This window comes from Thamnophis sirtalis, unplaced genomic scaffold (assembly GCF_051295495.1).
Source record: "Thamnophis sirtalis isolate CommonGarterSnake01/CBP01778 unplaced genomic scaffold, rThaSir2_p1.2 scaffold_6, whole genome shotgun sequence".
Classification (NCBI taxonomy): domain Eukaryota; kingdom Metazoa; phylum Chordata; class Lepidosauria; order Squamata; family Natricidae; genus Thamnophis; species Thamnophis sirtalis.
The window spans coordinates 27,421,904-27,448,003 of record NW_028261386.1 but is presented as its reverse complement, the minus strand read 5'-3'; the positions used below and the strand labels follow the sequence as shown (position 1 = coordinate 27,448,003).

Here is a 26,100-nt window from a genome sequence, read left to right as displayed (position 1 = left end):
ATTGTTATTTTTTCTACTTTTAGAGAATCAGTTAAAATTTTAATTTTGCAGCTGCCTAGAAAAATAAACTCAGTTCGGTCCTTGAAATAGTGAATAAGTTCAGAAGCCAATTAAAATGATATATTTGGGTAGCAAATGTGGGGAGGCATAGTGTAGTACCTTCTTTGACTCTATGTGTCTATTGGGAAATGTCTGAAGCACCAGTCCTTTGGACTTCACTTTATGCCAATTAAAGATGCATTTAAAAGAACAAACGCTTTGATTTTGGATCAATCTGTCTCATTTATCACTTTAAGAACAAGAGGGTTCTATATGTGCACAGACTCTCAGTCACATTTACCATAAGTAGTACCTCACACCCAGTGCATTCTGGCATAAGGAAGCTGAGGTCTGCTTTCTTTGTCAAAGCTCATTGAAAGGGTTCTGTCAAGATAAACTACTCTTTTAAAACTCTGCAAACATTTGGTGACTACTTTCTGGTGCAAACAGACCATTCTTCCCAATGTCTCTGAATGCAATTTTCAACCTCTAATGGACCTTCATACTGGTAGGGTAGCATCATTTTATACCCAGTTGTGGGATGGGGGAAAACAGATGAAAGTGGGAGGGATCTGGTAACCCCCTCTAGACAAAAGCAACAACCATCGATGAAATTTGGGCTTTGTTCCACCTATTGGTCTTGGTTAAGGTGAGAATTGGGAGATGGAAACAGACATTCATATGCACTGGGTGCATATTTTAAGGGAATAGCAGTTCTCTTTCTTTGTCTGTTTAGCCTAACCTTCAGTTTTTCATTGTAGAGGGCAAGTTTTATATATTACTTATTTCCTATAAGGGAAGAATAGAATGCTGTATAAAGATGTCAGTACAGGACATGGCATGAGACTTATGGGGGGAAATGGAGATAAGCTTTTTCAAGATGTGGTCTGTTTTTCTTGGATTTTTGGATTATTTTTTCCCAAATTTTGGCAGCAGAAAATTAAGGAGTGCAGGGCACCTGCAACTCATGGATTGTTCATTCTTGCTCAAGAATTAAATATTTCAGTCTTGGATTGACTATTAGAAAGAGACTGATAGTGTTGGGAACAACTTGCACATATGTTCAAGGGGAACCTTTACCTTTACCCTGAATTTATTATCTTTATAAATATATTCTGTGGAAAGAAATGTTGAAATGAAGAGGATGTGATTTCATTCTGGATAAGGGCAACAGTTCTCATTTTTGCTGAAAGAAAGATCTGCCCCATTCACCTTTGTCAATGAGGATACTAACTCTTTATTCCCCAACAGGGATACTTTCTGTCTGTGAGCATTGAACTTTTTACTTCATCCATCAGCCATGAAGCTCTATCATCTTTTCTTTTTGACTCTCTTTGTGAAAACTGTGGTTGGCCCAGGTACAAAAATGAGCAATCTTTAAGCCCATTGCAATGCAATATACATCTGTAGCTACATTAATATAGTCACAATGGATGAGATAGAATTATTCTAGATGTCTTTATGAAATATTTTAGGTCCTTTCAAAGTGATATTGTAGAGGTGCTGAGTAGCCATGTAAATAATATGTAAAGCATCCATATTAGCATTCCATTGTTAAGTATACATTTTAAAAACTTATCTAGACCCACACATACTGGACAGCATCCACTGTTTACACCATACTCATTATAGTTCCATGTTTAATGTAGAATTGTAAACCTACATTCCTGCTGCATCATTTGCTTGCTGGTTTGTTGTTGCATGCATATTTTGACTTTTTTCAGAGGCCTTAATGTGGTTATGCACAGAGATGTCCTCCTTAACAATCTTTATTCTGGAGAATTAATCACCAAATCCATAAATCATGTTAATATTCTTTCAATTTTTAGTAAAAAAAAAAAACAATCCATAAAAAGTTTCTAGACACTAATAAATATCATTGGCTTTTTCCCTAATCAAAAAATTCCATTTTGCATTTCTGCAGATTCTGTTATCGTCACCAACTATATGGGTATTTCAGAACCTTTCCACCTTTTTACAAATAATAGCCTACCAAACTCCCTACCTTTCCAACTCCTCTAGCTCAGCTACCTTGATTAGAGGCAAAAAACTGACATCCAAAAAGCCAGGGGCTGACTCCCTCAACAACAACTCTTGATTTCCCATGGCTCTATGTCACACTTGCAAAGGAGTTCAGACAAGAAGCACACCAATCCTAATTCTGACTTTATTGTAAGGTGACATTAGCAGAATCTTACAAGTCTCACCCACCCATCCCCTTCACAGTAGTAGAATACAATAGAATAACAGAGTTGGAAGGGACCTTGGAGGTCTTCTAATCCAATCCCCTGCCTAGACAGGAAATCCTATACCATTTCAGACAAATGGATATCCAACATCTTCCTGAAAACGTCCAGTGTTGGAGGATTCGGAACTAGACATACCCAGTTCCTGCAATCATTTTTCATATGTTTTAGCCTCCAGTCCCCTAGCCTCCAGTCCCCTACTAGGTAGGGTTTCTTCTGAGGTCATTCCTACATACCATAACATTCCATAGGAGATGGGCAGCTAATAAATTCAAATAATATAATAATTGAGGGATTCTTGGTACTTTCTGAGCTTGTTGTTTTCTTGCCAATGTTTCCCAAACTACATAATACCATTAATTCCAGTACTACCATCATATCAACCCTGAACTACAAATATTTTTCTTGAAAAATAATAATTCAAATCAGCAATAATAACATTTGACTTCAATGGGAACATAATCTCACATATATACATAATCAGAGAATATACATATTTACAGAGAGAAAGAGTCAATACATTACACTGGTTGTTGCTGACTATATTTTGGTATAAATTTGTTAGAGTTTATTTTTTATCCTCCAGAATGTATTATTTACCTGTGAGATGTTTTTATATATTTGCATTTATATATAATGAAATGTGTGTGTGTGTGTGTGTGTGTTTGTGTGTGTGTGTGTGTCTATGTGTATATGTGTGTGTGTGTATGTATGTATGTATATTCATGTAGATATCGCTTATGATTGTCTGACGGATTTTGATGGCTTCTGTTATCCACCCGACCTTCCCTGTCCTGGCTGTTTTATTCCATATGGAAACTGTGAATTTAACCTCCAGTGCTGTGCCAAGTAAGTCCACCCCATCTATTCTCTGCTTCCCAAGTCCTAGCTGATAGGGAGGGAATGAGGATTTTACAGTATCCTTCCTCTGCCACACCCACCAAGCCATGCTCACAATGCCACACCACACCCACCAAACCCCCGGAACTGGTAGTAAAAAAAATTGAATCCCGCCGCTGGACATATTGGAATATGACTTGTTCTACCCTATAAAATTCTATAAGGTACAAGAGCTTGTCCTTGTAATTTTCTGTTAGTAAGCTATATGGCATTGATGGCGAACCTTTTTTACCTCGGGTGCCAAAAGCACAAGTTTGCATGCCCACCCCCATAACCTAATGCCCCCCCACACAGTGCCCCATCTGCATGCGTGCATAACACCCCACCCCCCACTGTCCCGCGCATGCACATTCTGACTTCTGGTGTCCATGTTGGGCTGTTTTTCACCCTCTGGAGGCTTCAGGGAAGCCTCTGGAGGCCCAAAAATGGCCAAAAAGGAAGGCCAAAATTAGCTGGCCAGCGTGTCATGCATGTTGGAGCAGACAGGGCAATGCCTCACGTGCCCTCAGAAATGGCTACAGGTGCCACCTTTGGCACGATGCCATAGGTTCGCCATCACGGCTATATGCTATTGTAAAAAAGGTATGTGATAGTGTGTACATCATTCAGACAAAGCGTTAAAAACTCCTTTTTAAAAAAACAGATCTTGAAAGACCTCCACTGGTAATCCTTAACATTTTATTTTCCTCTTAAGAATTTCATGACAACTTTTAAAAAATCCACTCATGTATCAACCTACAATTAAAAAAATCATCAATTATAAATGTAATTAACATATAGTTTAATCCTTTAGGAGTGGTGGAAGTGGCTCAGCAGTAAAGACACTGGACTTGTTGGCTGGAAAGCCAGCAGCCCAGATTTGTGACCTGAGCAGTGAGCTCTCATCCTTGCCCAGCTCCTGTCAACCTAGAAGTTCGAAAGCATGAAAATGTGAGTAGATAAACAGATAAATAGATAAATTGATAGCACTTTGTGGGAACCTAACAGAGGTCTGTGACATCATGCTTGCCCATAACAATGCAAACCTCAACGCTAGTTCAATGTCCTTGAATCAGAGATGAGCAGTACCCCTACAGTCAGCAGAATTAGTTGAGAAACTCTTTGGGTGAAGCTGACAGGAACTACCTGCCTCATTAACCATGATATTAATTACCAATATTTCATTATTCCCATAGTGGCAGCTATAGAAAAATGGCTACTCATATTGACCAGTTGCTTCCCAAGCTTCAATCTTACCCTTGTCAGTTTTATTTATGCCTATCCTATGTTGTAATTAAGTTATTATCAGAATCTGCTGTTTTTAAACAGTATAACCAACATGACTGTGGTGTTGTCTCATCATAACAGAGTGCTAAAGATTGCACGATATTAAATCATTGAAATAACAATAGATGTGTATGTCTTTGATTTATGTCCTCCTTATTCTCCTCACTGACTCTGTACAAACTCCTCACTAATTCCTAACAAAGTGAGCACAGAATGTTCAGTTCTAACAGGAAGAAATTTCTCGTTCTTCCAGTTGAAGAAACTCAGTGTGAAAAGACATTCTCTCTCATTGTGAGAAGCTCCCTGAACCCAAGCTACCTCAGTGATCCATTTTACTGAGAAACAGGGGGGGGGGTGGAACAAGATGCATAAAAGAACCTTAGTTAGGAGTGGAATAAAAATTTAGCCCTTCGACACTTTTCAACCCAGAATCAGGAGTGGGATTCAGTCAGTTCCGACCAGTTCAGGGGAACTGGATGTTAATTTCAATCTGGTTCGCCTAACCGGTAGTTGTAAGGACTGGCTGACCCTCCACACCCAGGAGTCTCCATATGGCCCATTTTTGATGCAAGGTAAGTGCAGTTCCTGTGCAGGGGCTCTAGGAAGGTGAAAAATGGCCTAATGGAAGTACCAGAAGTCAGAAAACGGGCCTCTTTCCAGCCTCTGGAGAGCCTCCGGAGCCCCGGGAAGGCTGCTTTCACCCTCTCAGAGGCTCAAAAAAAACCTCCGGAATCTGGGGAGAGTGAAAATGGTCCTACTGGAAGTACTGGAAGTCTGAAAATGGTCCTGTTTGTGGCCTCTGGGGAGCCTCTGGAGTCAGGGGAGGCCGTTTTTGCCCTCCTGGAGGCTCAAGGGAAGCCTCTGGAGGGCCAAAAATGGCCAAAAAGGAAGGCCAAAATTAGCTGGCCAGCGTGTCATGCATGTTGGAGCAGACAGGGCAATGCCTCACGTGCCCTCAGAAATGGCTCCAGGTGCCACCTTTGGCACAATGCCATAGGTTCGCCATCACGGCTATATGCTATTGTAAAAAAGGTATGTGATAGTGTGTACATCATTCAGATAAACCTTACTTAAAGAGAGAAACAGAATGTCAACAGTCATGCAAAAGAGCAATGGGAATAGGAGTGACAAATTCCTTATTGAGGAATTTCTTTGGGTGAAGCTGACAGGAACTACCTGCCTCATTAACCATGATATTAATTACCAATATTTCATTATTCCCATAGTGGCAGCTATAGAAAAATGGCTACTCATATTGACCAGTTGCTTCCCAAGCTTCCATCTTACCCTTGTCAGTTTTATTTATGCCTATCCTATGTTGTAATTAAGTTATTATCAGAATCTTCTGTTTTTAAACAGTATAACCAACATGACTGTGGTGTTGTCTCATCATAACAGAGTGCTAAAGATTGCACGATATTAAATCATTGAAATAACAATAGATGTGTATGTCTTTGATTTATGTCCTCCTTACTCTGTACAAACTCCTCACTAATTCCTAACAAAGTGAGCACAGAATGTTCAGTTCTAACAGGAAGAAATTTCTCTTTCTTCCAGTTGAAGAAACTCAGTGTGAAAAGACATTCTCTCTCATTGTGAGAAGCTCCCTGAACCCAAGCTACCTCAGTGATCCATTTTACTGAGAAACAGGGGGGGGGGGACAAGATGCATAAAAAAACCTCAATTAGGAGTGGAATAAAAATTTAGCCCTTCGACACTTTTCAACCCAGAATCAGGGGTGGGATTCAGTCAGTTCGGACCAGTTCAGGTGAACTGGATGTTAATTTCAATCTGGTTCGCCTAACCGGTAGTTGTAAGGACTGGCTGACCCTCCACACCCAGGAGTCTCCATATGGTCCATTTTTGATGCAACATAAGTGCAGTTCCTGTGCAGGGGCTCTAGGAAGGTGAAAAACGGCCTAATGGAAGTACCAGAAGTCAGAAAACGGGCCTCTTTCCAGCCTCTGGAGAGCCTCCGGAGCCCCGGGAAGGCTGCTTTCACCCTCTCAGAGGCTCAAGAAAAACCTCCGGAATCTGGGGAGGGTGAAAATGGTCCTACTGGAAGTACTGGAAGTCTGAAAATGGTCCTGTTTGTGGCCTCTGGGGAGCCTCTGGAGTCAGGGGAGGCCGCTTTTGCCCTCCTGGAGGCTCAAGGAAAACCTCTGGAAGTTGGGATGGGCAAAGAAGCCCCCCTCCCACTATGGTGCAGGAAGCCAACTAGGCCACGCCCACTCAGCAACTGGGCAGAGAACCAGTTGCTAAAAAGTTTCAATCTTGCCCCTGCCCAGAATCCCTTTCTATATGTATCAGACATAGAAAACACCTCACCCACATTCCCCTAACAATACCATGAAGAAGACTTCTTTATCCTCTCTAAAAGTCGTCCTCTTCTGGAAAGACTGGTAGGCAGAATGGAAGGAAACTGATTCACAACTAACAGCAAAGAAACAAAAAGGTCTTTTTTTTTCAGCAGTTCAAAATCAAGAATACAGAGGCGCAATCTTCTAAACATAAAAGATGCAAATCAAGGTTGAAAATGAGGGGTCCTTGGTGTCCCCTGAATTTGGTCATTTTAGGCAGGTAACATTATCACTACTAGTAAGCAGTGAATTCTAGAAGTTGAACTGCAAACATCTTAATTTTCCCAAGTCTGAGAAATATCAATGTAACAAAACATTTAGAAAAGAAACTGCATCTTGAACAGTAAAATAGGGAAATATTTATACATAGAGGAAATCTAACATACTCTGCAGTTAATCCTGTAATTTCTTATATCAGATGCAATGAATGCATTAACAGAGGGATGGAATCATGTTTGTATGAAGTGTTAGTACCACATTATAATACCTGTAAATGCATTTGGAATATTGCATCCAGTGTTGGCTGCCATGATATAAAAAAGCTGTTGAAACTCTAGAACACGGGTGTCAAACTCTCTGGGTCATATTGCCATCATGTGACATTTTCATGATATTTTGCCCTTCACGGAGCTCAGGTGCAAACTAATCAAGGAGAGAACCAACCTAGAACTAAAGAGAAAATTCCTGACTAAGAGAATTAATCATTGGAATCTCTTGCCTCCAAAAGTTATGGATTCTCTACCACTGGAGCAGGGGTGGGTTTCTCGCCCCGTTCCAACCGGATCAGTTGGAACGAGGCCGGTGGCGTCCTCGCGCACGCACGCAGTGCATGCGTGCATGCACGCGGCGCCCTCGCGCACGCACACGGCGTCCTCGCGCACGCACACGACGCGTGTGCACGCACACGGTGCGCGCATGCGTATTAGCGTCTGCGCGATGCTCCAGCTGCTCCTGGAGGATCGCGCAGGCGTTCTGCGCATGCGTGGAAAGCGCAAAATTCAAAAAAAACGGGTAAGGAGCGGGCGCGGGTGTGCGGGCGGGCGCGGGGGGGGCTTCGCCGTTCCCGGAAGTTACTTACTTCCGGGTTCGGCGACCAACCGGATCACAGGGACCGATGCGAACCGGTTGAAACCCAGCCCTGCACTGGAGATTTAAAACCATTTGTCTGGAATTGTCTCTGGTCTCCTGATTGAGCAGGGGATTGGATTAGAATACCTTCAAGGTCCCTTCCAACTCTGTTATGCTGGTATTGGTACTAAAATTCATATTCCTACAATTTTCTTACACTTCACATTTTACATTCTTCTAATCTGTCATGACTTGATATCAATTTAAGGACAAAATGCCATTTAAAGAAAAGAGGGGAAAGTGTGTTTCAGACTGCATCAGAGTTATTTATGGGTTGGAATGAGATGAACACAATATCATGAATATAATAGTATATTTTTCCTTGGAAATCAGATTTGTATCCTGATGGCTACATGGATTTAGTTCATGCAAGTTTCTAAAGGGCACTTTCAGAATTGGTTTGTGACATATCCCTGTAAAAAGTTGGCAGAATATGTTTGTGTCATATTTACATGCAAACAGCAACTCAAAAAAACTTTTTCCATAAATATTCAGCTTCAAGTTGTAAATTCTGGTTTTTCATTTTATTTCCTGGTTGCTTTTCTCAGACCCTCACAGCATTCAGTATAACATCACCAATGCTCCAGACTTACTGTTTTCAATGACTGTTATATCAGGAATGTTACAAATAAATTGCCTACCAGCTTGGATTTTAAAGTCCCATAAGCTCTTAACCCACTCCTTTTCCAAAATCTTCTCAACTTGATGATCCCAGAGGGTCTTGCTAAATTCAAAATCAAACCTCTGGCAAAGTTTCCAATAATATTGGCAAATCAAACTTGACAATTTTATCCATTTGTGAAATTTTAGCCATTGATCAAATGGTCAATTGCTTCATCTTTTTCACTCCAACAGTGACATTTACTATTGTTCTTGATGAATTTTCACTTTCATGCAATTAGTTGACAAAGTTTATTTTTGTGTCACTGAAATAAAGCCTTCCATTTCTTTCTTCATGGCTCCTGATCTTATTATTATTATGTCTTGATGTTCAATCAGTGAGATGTTTAGACTCAAGTATCCTCCTTCTCATTTTTATTGCTAATGACAGAAAAATTTCAAGACGGGATCAAATAGACCAGTAACACATTACATGAAATTTTAGGTCATATTAGGTAGGTCAAGGAAACTGATGAAGCCATGCATGCTGGTGATAGTATTTCAAATGTTGTTAACCTAGACTCGGAAAGTGTATTATTATTTTAAATGACATAAGACTTTCTATGTATCCTTTCTCAACATAGCAAGAAAAATGTCACTAATTTTCACAAAATTGGGTGAGACCCAGAGGCCACAAAAAATGTTTGAGGGCAGCATGAGACTCTTAAGCTACGTCAGTTGTCTCTATTTGAAACTTATAATAGAGATTAGCTATATCATATAAGTATAGTCTTTCTTTTGATTTCACATTCTTCTTATGTAGTTATCATCTAATTTTCTGAGTATTTGTAATGCAAATAAATATCAGCCTGAAAATATCCTCTGTGGAGTGAAGGCCTTTAGAATTGAAATTGTAGCCTCCCATGCTGCCTTCCATGCCTAAGGAATGTCTGGATCTCTTTACTCCTAGTCTAAGGTGACCAGATTTTCAGATTGGAAAAGAGGGACACCCTTGACCGGGGGGGGGGGGGGGGGCTTGATTAAAAAAACTTTTTTTGTCAAAAGGTCACCCCAGGACACTGAAACCAGAATAAATACGAATCTGTTGCCAAACAAAATTTTGATCACGTGACCATGAGGATGCTGCAACGGTCGCTAAGTGTGAAAAATGGTCGCAACGGTCGCTAAGTGTGAAAAATGGTCATCAGTCACTTTTTTCAATGCCATTGTAACTTTGGTCACTAAATGTTTTCCCCCTCCTCGAGACTCCTCACTTCTTCCTTCATTCCTCTTGCTTATCTACCTTCACCTTATCTGTCTTCTGCTCTTTCCCTCTCTTCCTTCCTTCCTCCCTCCTTCCATCCTCTTCTTTCCTCACTCACTCCCTTCGTCCTTTTTTCTCTTCCTTCCTCCTTCCATTCTTTATACGATATAAAATTCAATGAGGGTGAAACACACAAAATCTGGCAAAGCTGCCTTGCACCAACCTGGCCTGCCCATAGAATAGCAGCCACTTTGAGACACATAAACCTGGTTTGAACATATTGCATCACAAAGATGTGCAAAGATCACATTTGCAAAAAGGAACATTTCTTGTAGTAAATACATTTTATAAACAATTTAAAAGTAAAAATCCCCCCAAAATAATAAAAAAGGTATTCTATAAATAAAAGAAATCCTTAAAAACCATTGTTAAGTATTACACCAGCAATAATTTATACTGTCACCATTTCAAACTATCATCAGAAATACGAATCTGTTGCCAAACATCAACATTTTGATCGCGTAACCATGAGGATGCCACAACGGTTGCTAAGTGTGAAAATGGTCGCTAAGTGTGAAAAATGGTCATCAGTCACTTTTTTCAATGCCATTGTAATTTTGGTCACTAAACAGCCATGTTCCTGACTTAACAACCACCATGATTCACTTAACGTGGCAATAAAAGGTCGCAAAATGAGGCAAAAATCATTTAACAAACGTCTCCCTTAGCAACAGAAATTGGGGGATCAATCCTGGTCGTAAGTCGAGGATTACCGGTAGCCAATTGCAAAAGGCAACTTTACTTGGAACAGGTGAGATTGTGCCCGGATCCCTTTCATGCCAACATATCCATCTTCTGCTCTTTCCCTCTCTTCCTTCCTTTCTCCTTCCATCATCTCCTTTCCTCACTCACTCCCTTCTTCCTTTTTTCTCTTCCTTCCTCCTTCCATTCTTTCAGCTTCATTTCTTTTGCCTATCTACCTTCTCTGTCTTTCTGCTCTTTCCATTTCTCCCTTCCTCTTTGCTTTTGTTCCTTTCTCCTTCCCTCCTTTCCTATTTCTTGCTTCTTCCTTCCTTCTGCCTATCTACCTTCACCTTCTCTGTCTTTCTGCTCTTTCCCTGTCTTCCCCTTTCCTCCCTCCTTCCCTTCTTTCCTTTCTAGTTCCATCCTTTCTTCTTTCCTCTCTCCCTCTTTTTTCCCTTCCTTCCCCCTTCCTCTTGCCTATCAACTTCATCCTCTTTGTCTTTCTGCTCTTTCCCTCTCTTCCCCTTTTCTTCCTACCTCCTTCCTTCTCCCTCCCTTCTTCTTTTTCTTCCTTTCTTCTTCCATCTTCCTCCTTCTCCTTCCATTCTTTCTCCTTCCATCCATCTTTTCTCCTTCCATCTTCTCCCCCCTCCCTTCTTCTTTTCCTCCCCCCTCCCTCCTTCCTTCCTCTCCTTCCCTTTCTCACACACAGGAAGGGGAGGGGGGCTATCTAGTCGCTTTCACAGCATAATTTCTTTATCTAACTTTTAAAAAACAGTGTGCAAATCAAACGAGATTTTCGTAACCTGCGAAGCACCAAGTTATTTCATTTCATTTTCATTTATTTCATTTGTATGCCGCCCTTTTCCCCGAGGGGGACTCAGGGCGGCTCACAAGCTAAATTAGCTTAAACCAAGCTAATGCTAAAATGGATTTAGGGAATTCCTGGAAGCTTGGCATTCAGAGAAATCAGCCAGCAGTGAGCACCCAGAAATAAATCACATTTATACACTATTCAAAAACAGACAATAAAAAAGCTAAGAAGAAAATATCATCTCCAGCTACCAAGACTGGGGTAAGCAGGAATTAACTCCAGACAATGAAGCAGAAAACAATAGTCGAATCAACCAAGGAGAAAACCACGCACACACACTCCTCCACCAATATGGAAAGGCAAGCTAATGTATATAAATAGGGAGCAAACCTCGTACTCCCTACCAGTGATGTTATCACCTAGTCGGGGAATGAAAGGTGTGGAAGCAAGCAGCCAAGTTCAGGGAGCACAAGGACTCCACAGACTAGCAAAGTGCACCCATGAACACTAACTACAGTCAGAAGGCGTGACAAAAATTCCTCCATCTTACCACACATGGACAGATTCAGCCATGGGAAACTAATCGTGTTTTAGGTAAACCCGGTCCCAAAATAGTAGGATCTCCTGGAAGTTTGATATTCAGACACAAGACATATGAAGATAAACCACATTTACCTAACTTTCAAAAGACACATAACTTAGGAAACAAAAAGACTACAACGCAACCTCTAAAACTACGATATATAAACAAGGTGCCAACCTCACATTCACTAGCACTGATGTTACCTAGTTGAGCAATGAACCACCTGAAAGAAAACAAACAGATTGCGAGAGGACGTTCAGACCTTTACCCACAAGACTGGTTTCCTCAAATGGTTTATATCTGCAAATAGGATGTTTTTACTATGTATGCCTGAAATTTTGTGGAATTAGAGCAGTGAAAATATTCCTACATAAAACATGTTTTGCTCCCCAGCTCTGCCTCCTTCTCTCCTTCTAGTAAATCATGACCAAGAGGTACAACCTATGAGACTCCTGATGAATAATACAGCGGACTGTTTAAGACCATTTAATGACAATGACAGAACTTGGGGAGGTGTGGTTCAGGCAGGGGCTCGAATGACTCACAGTAAGTGCACTATTTCTCTTTCTGACTGGTCATGCAGCGAAGAATTAAATGAGCCTCAGTCCACTGTCCTGAACATCCAAGAGCAAGGACTGCACAAATATAAGTTTTAAAATGATTGTCCTCTTTGGCATGTACTTTGGCAAAGCACATTCAGTATTATGTAGCATTAAAACAGTGAGAAAACGTATAAATACTTTGAAGGAAATTGAGCAAAAAGTCTGACTTTGAAAATCTATACAATTTCAATTGGTGAGAAGAAGCACTAGGCTGAAAGTGCAGGTTTGGGAGTAGCACGTGCCGCAATCATCTACATCAAATGCTTCGGTCATTGGATAACAAGCATCAGGGAAGATGGAAGGAGGATTCTTAGCCTGGAAATCATGGGGGGGGGGCTGGGGGCTACGTAGTTTTTTAGCCAGCACAGAGCCTGGCTGGGAGCCTTTAGTCTGCCTTCAAATCTGCTTTTGAAAGGATGAAGTTTTTCAAAGGCGGACACGGGTAATGCGGGGGGGGGGGATCTGATTGACGCGCTACCCGGCAAAACCCAGCACTGAACGCGGGGAAAAGGGAGGCAGCAGCGCTCAATGCTTATTGCCGGTGGTGCCAAACTCCCCGTGGAAGGAAGGAGGCCCGGGGGCTCCAGGGGGCTCCTCTCTTCCTGCAGGCACCAGGCGGGGCCCTCGGGGGAAAGGAGGGACGGGGGAGGCTGTCACTCCGGCCTCCAGCGCAGAGCAGCCTTTTCCTCCCCGTTTGGATGGGCGAAAACCCCGCCCGCCTGGCTTCAGGGCCACCCCCGGCAAACACGCCGCCCAGAGGAGAGCGGAGTCACCCGGCCGCCGCCGCTGCCGCCCTGCCCGTTGCCTTTCGCGGCTTGGCCCGCGCGCGAGAGCGGGGCTCTTCAAGCGGGACGGCCGGAAAGCCGAGAGGCTGCGCCGCAACTCTCCCTCCGGGCATCCACCGGCAGCCGCCCAGCTGCCCTCCACGGGGCCGCCACCTGCCCCCGCCTCCCGCCACACGTGCGGCCGCGCGGGAACGGAGCGAGCTCGGCTGGCGGCGTCTCCGAGCAGCAGGAGGAGGAGGAGGAGGAGGCGCGTGGCCGCTCGTTCCCGCGGCGGCGGCGGCACAGGCGAGGAGGGGGCGTGCCCCTTCCCCTTCTCCGTGCCGGGGACGCGGCGGGTCGGCACGAGGGCGGCTCCCGGCCGAGGAAAGCGGCCCCTCCTGCCCCCGGCCCGCCCCCCGGGTCCCGGCCGCCGGCCTCATAAGTTATATTATGTTGTTACAAATTCGCAGCTACTCCATTCTTTCTGATAGGGAACTACATTTCCCAAGATGCCTCAGGTCCTCAAAGCGCTGAACGCAGTTTTCAATTGACTCCAGCGAGGCCCGGTAGCCGCCGGCTGGGGTGGTTGTCAGGGCGATGCGGAGCGGACACGCCGTTTGTTACTGCTTCCAGCAATCAAGACGGACAAGGGAAGCGACTGAAACGGACGCTGGCCGCAGGAGAGAGAGGCTGCTGCCAGCCGTTTCACCTTGAAGGTGAAACGGCCGGCAGCAGCCTTGCTCTCCTGCTGCGGCTTCTGTTTCAGTAGGGAAGAAAACTTCCTTTCGCTTCCCGAATTTGACTGGGTCCCGGGGCTTCTGCCGGGCGGCAGAAGCCCCGGGACCCAGTCAAATTCGCTGCGCAAGGTGAAACGGCTGGCAGCAGCCTTGCTCTCCTGCGGCCAGCGTTCGTTTCAGTAGGGAAGAAAACTTCCTTTCGCTTCCCGAATTTGACTGGGTCCCGGGGCTTCTGCCGGGCGGCAGAAGCCCCGGGACCCAGTCAAATTTGCTGCGCAAGGTGAAACGGCTGGCAGCAGCCTTGCTCTCCTGCGGCCAGCGTTCGTTTCAGTAGGGAAGAAAACTTCCTTTCGCTTCCCGAATTTGACTGGGTCCCGGGGCTTCTGCCGCCCGGCAGAAGCCCTGGGACCCAGTCAAATTCGCTGCGCAAGGTGAAACGGCTGGCAGCAGCCTTGCTCTCCTGCGGCCAGCGTTCGTTTCAGTAGGGAAGAAAACTTCCTTTCGCCTTCCCGGGCTTCTGCCGCCCGGCAGAAGCCCCGGGACCCAGTCAAATTCGCTGCGCACGGTGAAACGGCTGGCAGCAGCCTTGCTCTCCTGCGGCCAGCGTCCGTTTCAGTAGGGAAGAAAACTTCCTTTCGCCTTCCCGGGCTTCTGCCGCCCGGCAGAAGCCCCGGGACCCAGTCAAATTCGCTGCGCACGGTGAAACGGCTGGCAGCAGCCTTGCTCTCCTGCGGCCAGCGTCCGTTTCAGTAGGGAAGAAAACTTCCTTTCGCCTTCCCGGGCTTCTGCCGCCCGGCAGAAGCCCCGGGACCCAGTCAAATTCGCTGCGCACGGTGAAACGGCTGGCAGCAGCCTTGCTCTCCTGCGGCCAGCGTCCGTTTCAGTAGGGAAGAAAACTTCCTTTCGCCTTCCCGGGCTTCTGCCGCCCGGCAGAAGCCCCGGGACCCAGTCAAATTCGCTGCGCAAGGTGAAACGGCTGGCAGCAGCCTTGCTCTCCTGCGGCCAGCGTTCGTTTCAGTAGGGAAGAAAACTTCCTTTCGCTTCCCGAATTTGACTGGGTCCCGGGGCTTCTGCCGGGCGGCAGAAGCCCGGGAAGCGAAAGGATGTTTTCTTCCCTACTGAAACAGAAGCCGCAGCAGGAGAGCGAGGCTGCTGCCGGCCGTTTCACCTCGCGCAGCGAATTTGCACTGGGTCCCGGGGCTTCTGCCGGGCGGCGGGACCCCCGCACGACGTTCTGTGCGGGCGGCAGCCGCTGCGCCCATGCTCTCGGAGGCGGCGATCCCATTCACGAAGAGGCAGCTCCTCGTGGGCGCAGCGCCTGCCGCCCGCACACAGTGAATTTAATTGGGATCGCCTGCGGCCGCGAGGACCCCTGCACAAATGGATTCCTCACGGCCGCAGGCGATCCCAATTCACTCAGCCAGGGCGGGCAATTTCTGCACGAACGGACTACTCCTCGTGGCCGGAGGAGGAGGGGGCAGCCGCCCGCACGCAGTTCAGGGGCTTCTGCCGGGCGGCGGGAGCCCCTGCACCGCGTGGAACTTCTCTGCCGCGGGCGGCTGCAGCTGCCCCCACCCTCTCCTCCTGCCGCGGCGAGCGGAAAATTCGATTAGAATTAGATTACTCACCAGTCAGCGCAGCTGCAACCTCTTTCGTCTTTTGTAGAAAGGAAATGGAAACTCGCGCAAGCGTGCTGAAAATTTCCCATCCCAGCCAGCTCACTGATTGGCTGGAGTCCAGGCCAATCCAATCAGTGAGCGGGAGGCTGGGCTGGCTTAAATTTGTAGGTAGTAGGTAAAAGGCTAAAAGCACGCTTTTTTTTGGAGCTCGCAGCTCCCGCCCATCAGCTGCTAGCTTGCTGGGCTGGCTCATCTGGTAGGATAGAGAACAGAACGATGAGCCAGCCCAGCAAGCTAGCAGCTGATGGGCGGGAGCTGCGAGCGCCAAAAAAAGCGTGCCTTTTAAAAAGGCGGGCGGGACGCGGGAAAATGCATTGGAAGGCGGGTGTGTCCCGCCAAAAGCGGGACGTCTGGTCACCTTATCCTAGTCCAACACTTCAACTACTACCCACAACAGAGGTACGTTGCTGCCAGTTCGGCCTGGTTCAGGTGAACCGGTAGTGGAATTCAGGCCTGGGTCGCAGAACTGGCAGCAACCCAGGCCTGTCACATCCCAAACCAGTACTTGCTGCCACTGGGCCACTGCCATTTTGGATTTTAGTGACTGCACATGCACAGTTCACTGTAAATTGTTCTGCGCATGCACAAAGAACAATTTACATTGAACAGTGCATGCATGTGCAGCACACATCTGGTGCATGGGTTGCGAGCCAGAAGCAACCCACCCCTGACCCACCCTGGCTCCCAGATATGAGTGTGGGAGAGAAGGAAGGAGGGAAACTTTGGTATTTTGGGAAATGTGCTTATTTCAACCCAGGGCAATGTCCAGATGTAAGAGGCTGGATAAAAGACTAACATCTATTCTCCACAAGCTGTTGCCTGCCTGTTTCTGTTTTCTTGGTTGATTTTCTCAGAGCCAGGCACAGTTGCACCAATTGGCAGGACAACCAACAACATTTGAGCAAAGTCCTAAATTATCTAATACAACAATGTTCTTGTTAATATCTGAAAAATCTCTGGCTTAACCGACCATGTGAAGCAATGATAATAAAATAGAGGCATAGAGAAATCCTTCTATTTACTGAGCCACACCAGCATTAACTAAGAAACCATGACCAAAGCTGAGAACATTTTGTTTTGCTTCCAGAAGCTGCTTTATGAATGTATCTTTTGTTTTGTTTGTGCAGAACTGTGTTTATAGGAATAGCATAGTTTCTTGCATAAGTCAAATATCTGAGCCAAGGAATAGAATTAATATTGACCAGAAATATAATAGAACTGAAACTTAAATATCCCCACCCATTTCACCATATATTTTCCTTCTTTACTTCCTGGTTATTTAGTTCATTTGTAGAACATTTGTATATATTTGTATATAGATGATTGATATGATTGGCTAAGCACTTATGTATTACTTAGATTTAAATGACAAATATATGACTAGGAACTCTGAGAAAAGCAGATAATTCATTTTTACTTTCTATGAATAAACACCAGTTCAACTTCCAGAATAATTCTCTAAGTTCCACCATGTTTGTTTGATTTTTTGTCTAATTGAATGTCCCTTTGTATTAGAGGAAGGATTTAACCAATAGCTAACTTGCCATTTTGCAACAAATTCCCAGTGCATTGTATAAAATTTAAAACCAGTCAAGCAATGTCTGAAGCGCTGCTTCTTCAGTTCCTCCCATTCTTATTTTTTTAGTCTCTAAATAGCCCTCTCTATTTTATTTTTCACTTGGCATTTGATGGATTTCCTTCAGATAGTAAAAAAGTGGGTATTAGGAAAACAATACAAAGTCTCCCGATTGCCTTTATTTTCTTGGTTCGTCGATATGAAAAAGATGAATGTTTCTGATACTCTCCTACCTTCCCCCTCTTCTTTGTATAGGAAGGAAGAAAATAAAATTCCCTTAACCAGACTTGACAAACAAGTTTGATGTTTCTCACAACCTCAAAATCTATATGTATAAAGCAAAGAGAATTTCAGTCAGTTAATTTGATTGTGAACCTTACCACCTTTCTCTGAGTTTCTTTATTTATGTTGGAAATCTTGATAGATTGGACTTTGTTTATTACATAATTAATTACTATCAGTATTGACTCCTACTTCAAAATTCAGCATTCTTCAGTAAACTATCTGAAGGTATGGCTACATACCATGTATATATGTAAGTACAAATATGTATTTTTCTGCTTTATTAACAAATAGGACCGACAGAAGGAATAATTTTTCTAGAGAATCAGTTGGAATTTTTATTTTGCAGCTATCTAAAAAGTACACTGAGTTCAATGTTTAAAATACTGAATAAGCTCAGAAGCCATTCAAAATGATATGTTTGGGTAGCAAATGGGGGAGGGGTAGTATAGTATCTTCTTTGACTCTTTATGTCTATTGGGAAATGTCTGGACCACCAGCCCTTTGGACTTCACTTTATGAAAATTAAAGATCCATGTGGAAGAACCAACTCTTTGATTTGGGATCAATCTATCTCGTTCGATCACTTCAAGAACAGGAGGGTTCTATATGCGCACAGACTCTCATTTACAGTTAGGGATACTGCATAACCAGTGGTGGGATTCATCCAGTTGGCACCACGTTGGGAGAACTGGTTGTTAACTTTCTGCGCAGTTTGGTGAACTGGTTGTTGGAAGAAATCATTAGGGCAAAGAACCGGTTGTTAAATTATTTGAATCCAACCACTGAGCATAGCCACTGCATTCTGACATGTGGGAGGGATTAGGTAACATCCCGTATACAAAAGCAACAACCATCGATGAAATTTGGGCATTGTCCACCTATCGGTCCTGATAAAGGTGAGAATTGGGAGATGGAGGGCAGACTTTCATATGTGGTGGGGGCATCTATCAAGGGAATAGCAGTTCTCTTTCTTCATATGTTTAACCTAAGCTTCAGTTTATCATCGTAGAGGGAAAGCTTTTAAATATATATATATATCTTATTTCCTATAAGGGAAGAATAGAATGATGTACAAAGATCTCAATACAGGGCATGGCATAAGACCTATGGAGGGTGGGAATTGAAATAAGCTTTTTCCAGGTATAATAACATTTAATATGTCAGTTTTACTTGGATTTTTGGATTGTTTCTTCCCAAGGTCTGGCTGCATGATTCTGGAGACCACAAAAGAAAATTTAGGGGTTCAGAGCACCTGCAACTCATGGATTCTTCATTCTTGCTCAAGAATTTGATGTTTCAGTCTTAAATAGAAAAAGGCTGATAGATAAAAATAATTTTACAATGTGATACTCAGATAGCCTTAAAGGTATAACCCACAGGAATGGAAAGTGGACATGGTAAAATGCAAGAAATATATCTGAACAGATTGTTTAGAATTTATTTTCTATGCAAGTATCAGTTTGACTTGCAAATGGAATAACATTGTTCTTATTCTAGCTCAATGATTTAAATGCTTTTTTTATTTTCGCACAGTTGTATGTTCATATGTTCATTATTTTATTATTTTATATTATTTTTATAAATATATTATGTGGAGAGAAATGTTTCCACATAAAGTGTAGAAAAGTGGAATTTGCAGGGGATGGTTGCTTAGGCCCCAGCAAGAATGAAGGAAGATCATGGTTGCTTAATCTGCTGCTTAATTCAGCAAGGTTCCGGTTATTTCCAGAGAGCAATATTTCTGCATTTTTTCCTGGTCTTTAAATTTTTGAATATTCTTAGCCACAGTATTTTGAATGTGTAACGTCTGTTAATATGCAGACATATCTCTGTGCTCAATGCATCCTGACCTCTGAATGAATCTGAAAGTAGTCAAGCAGCCTGAATCAATCATAGATGAACTAAATTGGACATTATGCATTGAGACATTGTGAACTATGGGAGCATAAAAACAGGAGATTTTTGATTGCCAGTCAATGGAGTCTCAGTAACTCTAGTTCACAGGTGTCAAACTCGCCACATCACGTTGCTGTCACATGACATTTATGACATTTTCCCCTTTGCAGAGCTGGGATGGGTGTGGCCTGTGCATAACACTTCAGCCCACAGGCTGCCAGATTGACACCCCTGCTCTAGAAAGAATACAGAGAAGAGCAACAAAGATGATTGAGGGCTAAATCATATGAAGAACAATTGCAGGAATTGGGTTTGTCTAGTTCAATGTAAATAAGGCTTAGGAGTGACATGAAAGCAGTGCTCCAATATCTAAGGGGCAGCTACAAAGAAGACATGGTTAACCTATTTCCCGAAGAACTAATCAAGGAGAGAATCAACCTAGAACTAAGGAGAACATTCCTGACTGTGAGAATTAATCAGTGGAATGACTTCCCTCCACCACTGGAGATTTGAAGCCATTTGTCTAGAATTGTATATGGTATGATAGCAGTGTTCCAATAGATGCATTAAGTTCTTTGGGTAGAAGTGAGCATCTTCTCTTGGAGCAATAATTTATTCTCAGCTGTACTTCCAATGACTCAGCAGGAGTAGATGCGGATCTTGGAACTACAACACATAATTTGCATCTGTTCAGTTAATCCTTATTTATATATATGTTCTGCAGAGATTCTCACTCATCCAGGTCATAATTATGTCAAAGATCCTTTTTCAAAAGGCAGCTGGACTGCCGGGGGGGGGGTGGAGTTGGGGTTTTTTTTCTTGAGGCAAAAGAAACTTTTGCTTCTCAATCAAGAAGTTTCAGAACTGATGAATCTTCTTGGAAGAAAAGGGGCATGAATAAGCACATTAACCTGCCTACCATCCCTTTCCTACTGGCCCCACTTATTCGTATCATTTCCTGTATTCATAATCATGTTTATACTTATATCTGTTATCTTATACATGCTTGACAAAATAAAATGAATGACTAAATAAATAAATGTTTTCTTCTCCTTCCTCAAGAAAAAAGCCAGTTGTCTTTTGAAAAAGCACTTTTGAGACATTTTGCATGTATGGTTCCTATGTGAAAATTGGAGAGAGAACGTGGTTTCAGTCTGCATCAGGGCAACAGTTTGCATTTTTGCCGAAAGATCTGCCCTATTCACCTTTGTCAATGAGAATGCTAACTCTTTATTTCCCAACAGGAATACTTTCTGTCCGTGAACATTGAACTTTTGACTTCATCGATCAGCCATGAAGATCTATCATCTTTTCTTTTTGACTCTCTTTTTGAAAGCTGTGGTTGGTCCAGGTACAAAAATGAGCAATCTTTAAGCACACTGCAATGCATTATATGTAGCTACATTAATATAGTCACAGTGGATGAGATGAAATTATGCCAGACATCTATATAAAATATTTTAGGTGCTTTCAAAGTGATATTGTTGTTGTGCTGAATATGCTTGTAAATAATATATAAAGTACCCATATTAGCATTCCATTATTAAGTATACATTTTTAAAAACTCATGTATAAACAAGGCTTACACATACTGGACAGCATCCAATTTTTACACCATACTTGTTATGTAGTTTGATGTTTAATGCAGAGGTATAGGTAAGCCCACATTCCTCCTGCATGATTTGCTTGCTGGTTTTTGCTGCATGTCTATTTTGACTTTTTCAGAGACCTTAATGTGGCTATGCACAGAATAATCTTGTGAAGAAGGTTATGTAGCAAGAGAATTTATGATCCAAACTCACTCAATAAACTATGTAGTGGGAGCATTGGGAAGCAGAAATTGAACCTGGGTCTCTCTAGTTCAGGAAAAACATGTGAACAATTTCAACTACTTTGCAAATTCTGGAGAACTAATCATCAAACCCATAAAACATGTTAATTTATTTTTTAACAAAAAAAATTTACAATAAGTTTTTAGACACTAATAAATGTTGTCATTGGGACTGCAGCCAAGAAATTAAAAGATGCTTGCTCCTGGGGAGTTATAAAGTTATAACAAATCTAGACAGCATACTAAAAAGCAAAGACATCACCCTGCCAACAAAAGGGCATATAGTCAAGACTAATGTTTTCTCAGTTGCAATGTATAGCTGTGAAAGTTGGACTATAAGAAAGGCTGAGCGTCAAAGAATTGAGGCCTTTGAACTATGGTGCTGTAGAAAACTCCTGAGAGTCCCTTGGACTGCGAGGTGATCAAACTGGTCAGTCCTAGAGGAGATCAACCCTGATTGCTCTTTAGAAGGCCAGATCCTGAAGACGAAACTCAAATACTTTGGCACCTAATGAGAAGGAAGGACTCACTGGAGAAGAGCCTAATGCTGGGAATGATTGAGGGCAAAAGAAGAAGGGGACGACAGAGAATGAGGTGGCTGGATGGTGTCATGGAAGCAATAGGCGTGAGCTTAAATGGACTCCAGAGGATGGTAGAGAACAGGAAGTCCTAGAAGAATGTTGTTCATGGGGTTGCGATGGGTCAGACATGACTTCGCAACTAACAACAAGAAAAATGTTGTCATTCAAAAAACTCAATTTTGAATTTCTGCAGATTCTGTTATCTTCATTCGGAATATAATAGGAATATCTTTAATCATTCCTTCCCTGTGGATAATTCAGAACCCTTCCACTTTTGTACATTTAATAATCTGCCAAACTCCCTACCTTTCCAACTTCTCTAGTTCAGCTACCTTCACTAGGGGCATGAACTGGCATCCAGAGAGCCAGGGACTGACTGCCTTAACAACAACTCTTGATTTCCCATGGTTCTATGTCAGCCTTGCAAGTAGTTCAGATGAGCAGCACACCAATACTAACTCTGACTTTATTGTAAAGTGACATTAACAGAATCTTACAAGTCTCACCCACCCATCCACTTCACAGTACTAGGGAGGGTCTCTTCTGAAATATTTGCCTAAGGTCATTCCCACATATCCTAATATTATATTGGAGTTGGACAGCTGATAAAATCAAATAATATAATTATTGCTGGTCCTTGGTGCTCTCTGCGCTTGGTTGTTTTCTTCCAAATGTTTCATTACCCAAACATTATTAATTCTAGTATATCAACCCTGAGCTACAGATATTTCCCTTGAAAATAATAATTCAAACCAACAATAACATTTGAGTTCAAGGGGAAGATAATCTCACATACATACATATATAGAGAATATACATATACTGTATCACAGAGAAAGATTGACTGGTTATTGCTGAATGTATTTCGGTAGATATTTGTTAGAGTTTATTTTGATGGGAAGTGAAACATCCACAGGAGAGAGGTTCAGTTCTTCAGTCTCTTTATCCAACTGCCACTCCAGCTAGCGTAAGACTACAAGAGATATACAATTTTGCAGGGATCCCTCTCCTGGGAATAAGTTCAAGGAAAATACCTCCTTGGAATCCAATCAGTCTTTTGTTTAATAAGTAGATTAACTACTCTTTTGTTTCCTTTGCATTGCTTCTTAATTCATATTTTATACAGAAAATTCACCAATGCGTTTGTAGTTTGGGAGAGAAAAAAACTTCATCCAGAATCATGCTGAGAATGTATTATCTGTGAGATGTTTTTGTATATTTATGTAGATCCTGCTGGAGGTCAGCTTGATTGTCAATATCGTTTTGATGGTTTCTGCTACCCATATAATCTTCCCTGTCCTGACTGTTTTGTTCCATATGGATACTGTGAATTTAACTTCAAATGCTGTGCCAAGTAAGTCAGTTTTCCCTGGGTACAGAACACAGATCTTACGGATCAGAACAACATTTTTATTTGACATTTTCCATTTACAGGTTCCAATCTCAATTTTAGTCTATATTTTCAATTTAGTTGATGGTTATTTCAATTCAGGCATCAATATTCAATATGTAGCAATAAAAATATCCGTATTAATTTAGGTGCTATAATAAACCTGAAAAATGACTATCAATTGTCTATACACTGCATTTACTCCAGATTAATATTAAACAAATACTATTGAAATTTGTGCTTTTTCTTCTTCCTTAGTCTTGGACACAATAGGGACACAACCTGTGTCCCTGTCTATTAGCTTAATAGACATATTGGAATATGACTTGTTCTATCCTATAAAATTCTATAAGGTACAAGAGCTTGTCTTTGTAATTTTCTGTAGTAAGCTGTATGCTATTGTAAAAAAGGTACGTGATAGTGTGTACATAATTCAGATCAAAGGGCTACAAGCTCTTTTTTAAAGAAAAAAAAGACCTCCATTGTTGATCCTTAACATTTTATTTTCCTCTTAATAATTTCATGACAATTTTAAAAAATCACTCATGTATCAACCTACAATCAAACATCAATTACATATTTAATTAACATATAATTTAATCCTTTCTGGGTGGTGGAAGTGGCTCAACAGTAAACCAACAAGCTCAGCACTGGGCTTGTTGGCTGGAAAGTTGGTCATTCTCCCTTGTGGCCTCTAATGATTCAAGATGGATCCAGGGCTGAAAGAAACCCATATTTGAGACTTGAGCAGTGAGCTCCCGTCCTTGCCCCAACTCCTGTCAAACTAGCAGTTCGAAAGCTTGAAAATATGAGGAGATAAATAGATAAGTAGATAAATTGGTACCACTTTTATGGGAAGCTAATAAAGCTCTGTGACCTCATGCTTGCCATATGGCCATGAAAATCCCAGCGCTAGCTCAATGGCCTTGAATCAGAAATGAGCACTATCCTTATAGTCAGCAGAATTAGTGGAGTAACATCCACAAGGACTCCTTTACTTTTACCTAATCTTTTATTTATACTTACAAAATATTTTTCAATGTGAAATAATGTATTTCTTTTCTAATATACAGAGCAACATGGCTTCCAGAGTGTGACTATACAACTTCAACAACTGAAAGTTTTTTTTCCTGAAACAACAACTTCACAATTTTTTAATGATGAAACTGAGGCATCAAAATAAACTGTTGTGACAGTCATTCAGGTAGATTGTAGCTCAAATTACACATAAATATTTTTCTTCCTTAGTTCTGATTAGTATTGTCTACACAAGAGGTGGGTTGCTCCCAGTAGGGCCCAGGCGAACCAGTAGTAGCAGCAGTGGGGGGCTCCCCCCACTCACTCAGATGCTTCTGCGCATGTACATGCCCGAACCAGTAGTAAAAAAAATTGGCAATCCTTCATTGGTCTACACATATTCAACCTAATAATTATAACACTAGCTAAGTTTGACTTGCTGAGTCATCATTTCAAGAGATTTCCTTATCTAAAAAGAGAACCAGAATGTCCACAGTCATGCAAAAGAGAAGTGGGAGCAGGAGTGACTTTTGTCAGTTTCCCTATTGAGAAATTTCTTCCTTCTCTCGTTACCTTCCTCATTAAACATGATATTAATTACCAATATTTCATTATTCCCATAGTGGCATCTATAGAAAAATGGCTACTCAGATTGACCAGTTGCTTCCCAAGTTTCTATCTTGTTTTTGATTGTTTTTGTTAGCTTTATTTATGCTCAAAAATTCAATTCTGACAAGAAGACATTTCTTTTCTCTTTCTTTCCTTTCTTCCAATTGAGAAAAGTCACCGTGGAGGAACATTAGCTGTCATTGTGACAAGCTCCCTGACTCCATTTCAGAGATCCATTTCCCTGAGAGGCAGAAAGGAAACAAGATGCACAGAAAAACCTCAGTTAGGAATAGAATAAAACTTCACTCTTCTGTACTTTTCTACCCAGAATCCTTTTCTATATATTCCAGTCACAAAAAGCTCTCTCTTCACCTACGTTCCCCTAATATTCTGAAGAAGAGTTCTTTATCCACTCTAAAATTCCTCCTTTTCTGTGAAAGACTTTGGTAGACAGAAATTGATTCACAAGTAACAGCAAAGAAACACTGAACTCTCCAGATGTAAAAAATATGCTGCAATTGATTCTCCCTAGACCTTTAAACATTCAGGGTTAGAGGTTGGAAACAAAAGGGTCTTTTTGTTTCAGCAGTTCAAAATCAAGAACACAGAAGAACAATCTTCTAACATAAAAGATGCAAATCAAGGTGGAAAATGAGGGGCCCTTGGTGTCCTCTGAACTTGATAATTTTTATGCAGACATTTCATTACCTCAACTAGGTAACATTATCACTACTAGGAAGTAGTGAATCAGGGATGGGTTCCAGCAGGCACTACTGCCAGTTCCCTCATGGCTGTGCCCCATGTGTGCCTTTTTATTGTTCTATGCATGCACAGAAACCAAAAACAAGATGGCGGGAGAACCAGTTTGGGGGCATGGCAGGCCTGGTTTGTTGCCAGTTCCAGTGACTCAGGCCACCAAACCACTACCGGTTCAACGAACCGGCCAAATTAGTAGGAACCCATCACTGGAGTGAGTGTCTATGAAGATTTTCAGTCATCAAGGTCATGCCTATCCCAAAAGACAGCTGGACTTTGAAAAACAAATGGTATACAGTTTCCTGCCTGAGCAAGGGGTTGGACTACAAGAAATCTAATGTCCCTTCTAACTCTATCATTCTGTTATTTTGTTATCAGTTAGTTTTGCCCTGAATGAGCCCTTTAAAGTATCAGTATTAGTGTACACTAGCAG

General features: G+C 42.3%; 1 long non-coding RNA gene across 2 annotated transcripts; it reads left to right on the top strand.

Annotated features, from left to right (window-relative positions):
- Nucleotides 1-404: 404 nt before the first annotated feature.
- On the top strand, nt 405-25,095 carry LOC148044915 (uncharacterized). 2 transcript variants are annotated; one of them, XR_015696905.1, is made up of 7 exons: nt 405-547; nt 1,291-1,397; nt 3,017-3,134; nt 3,979-4,115; nt 20,728-20,834; nt 23,123-23,249; nt 24,359-25,095. It is a non-coding gene; the product is annotated as an uncharacterized LOC148044915 (long non-coding RNA). The 2 variants fall into 2 exon arrangements; XR_015696906.1 differs by lacking the exon at nt 1,291-1,397.
- Nucleotides 25,096-26,100: the final 1,005 nt, after the last annotated feature.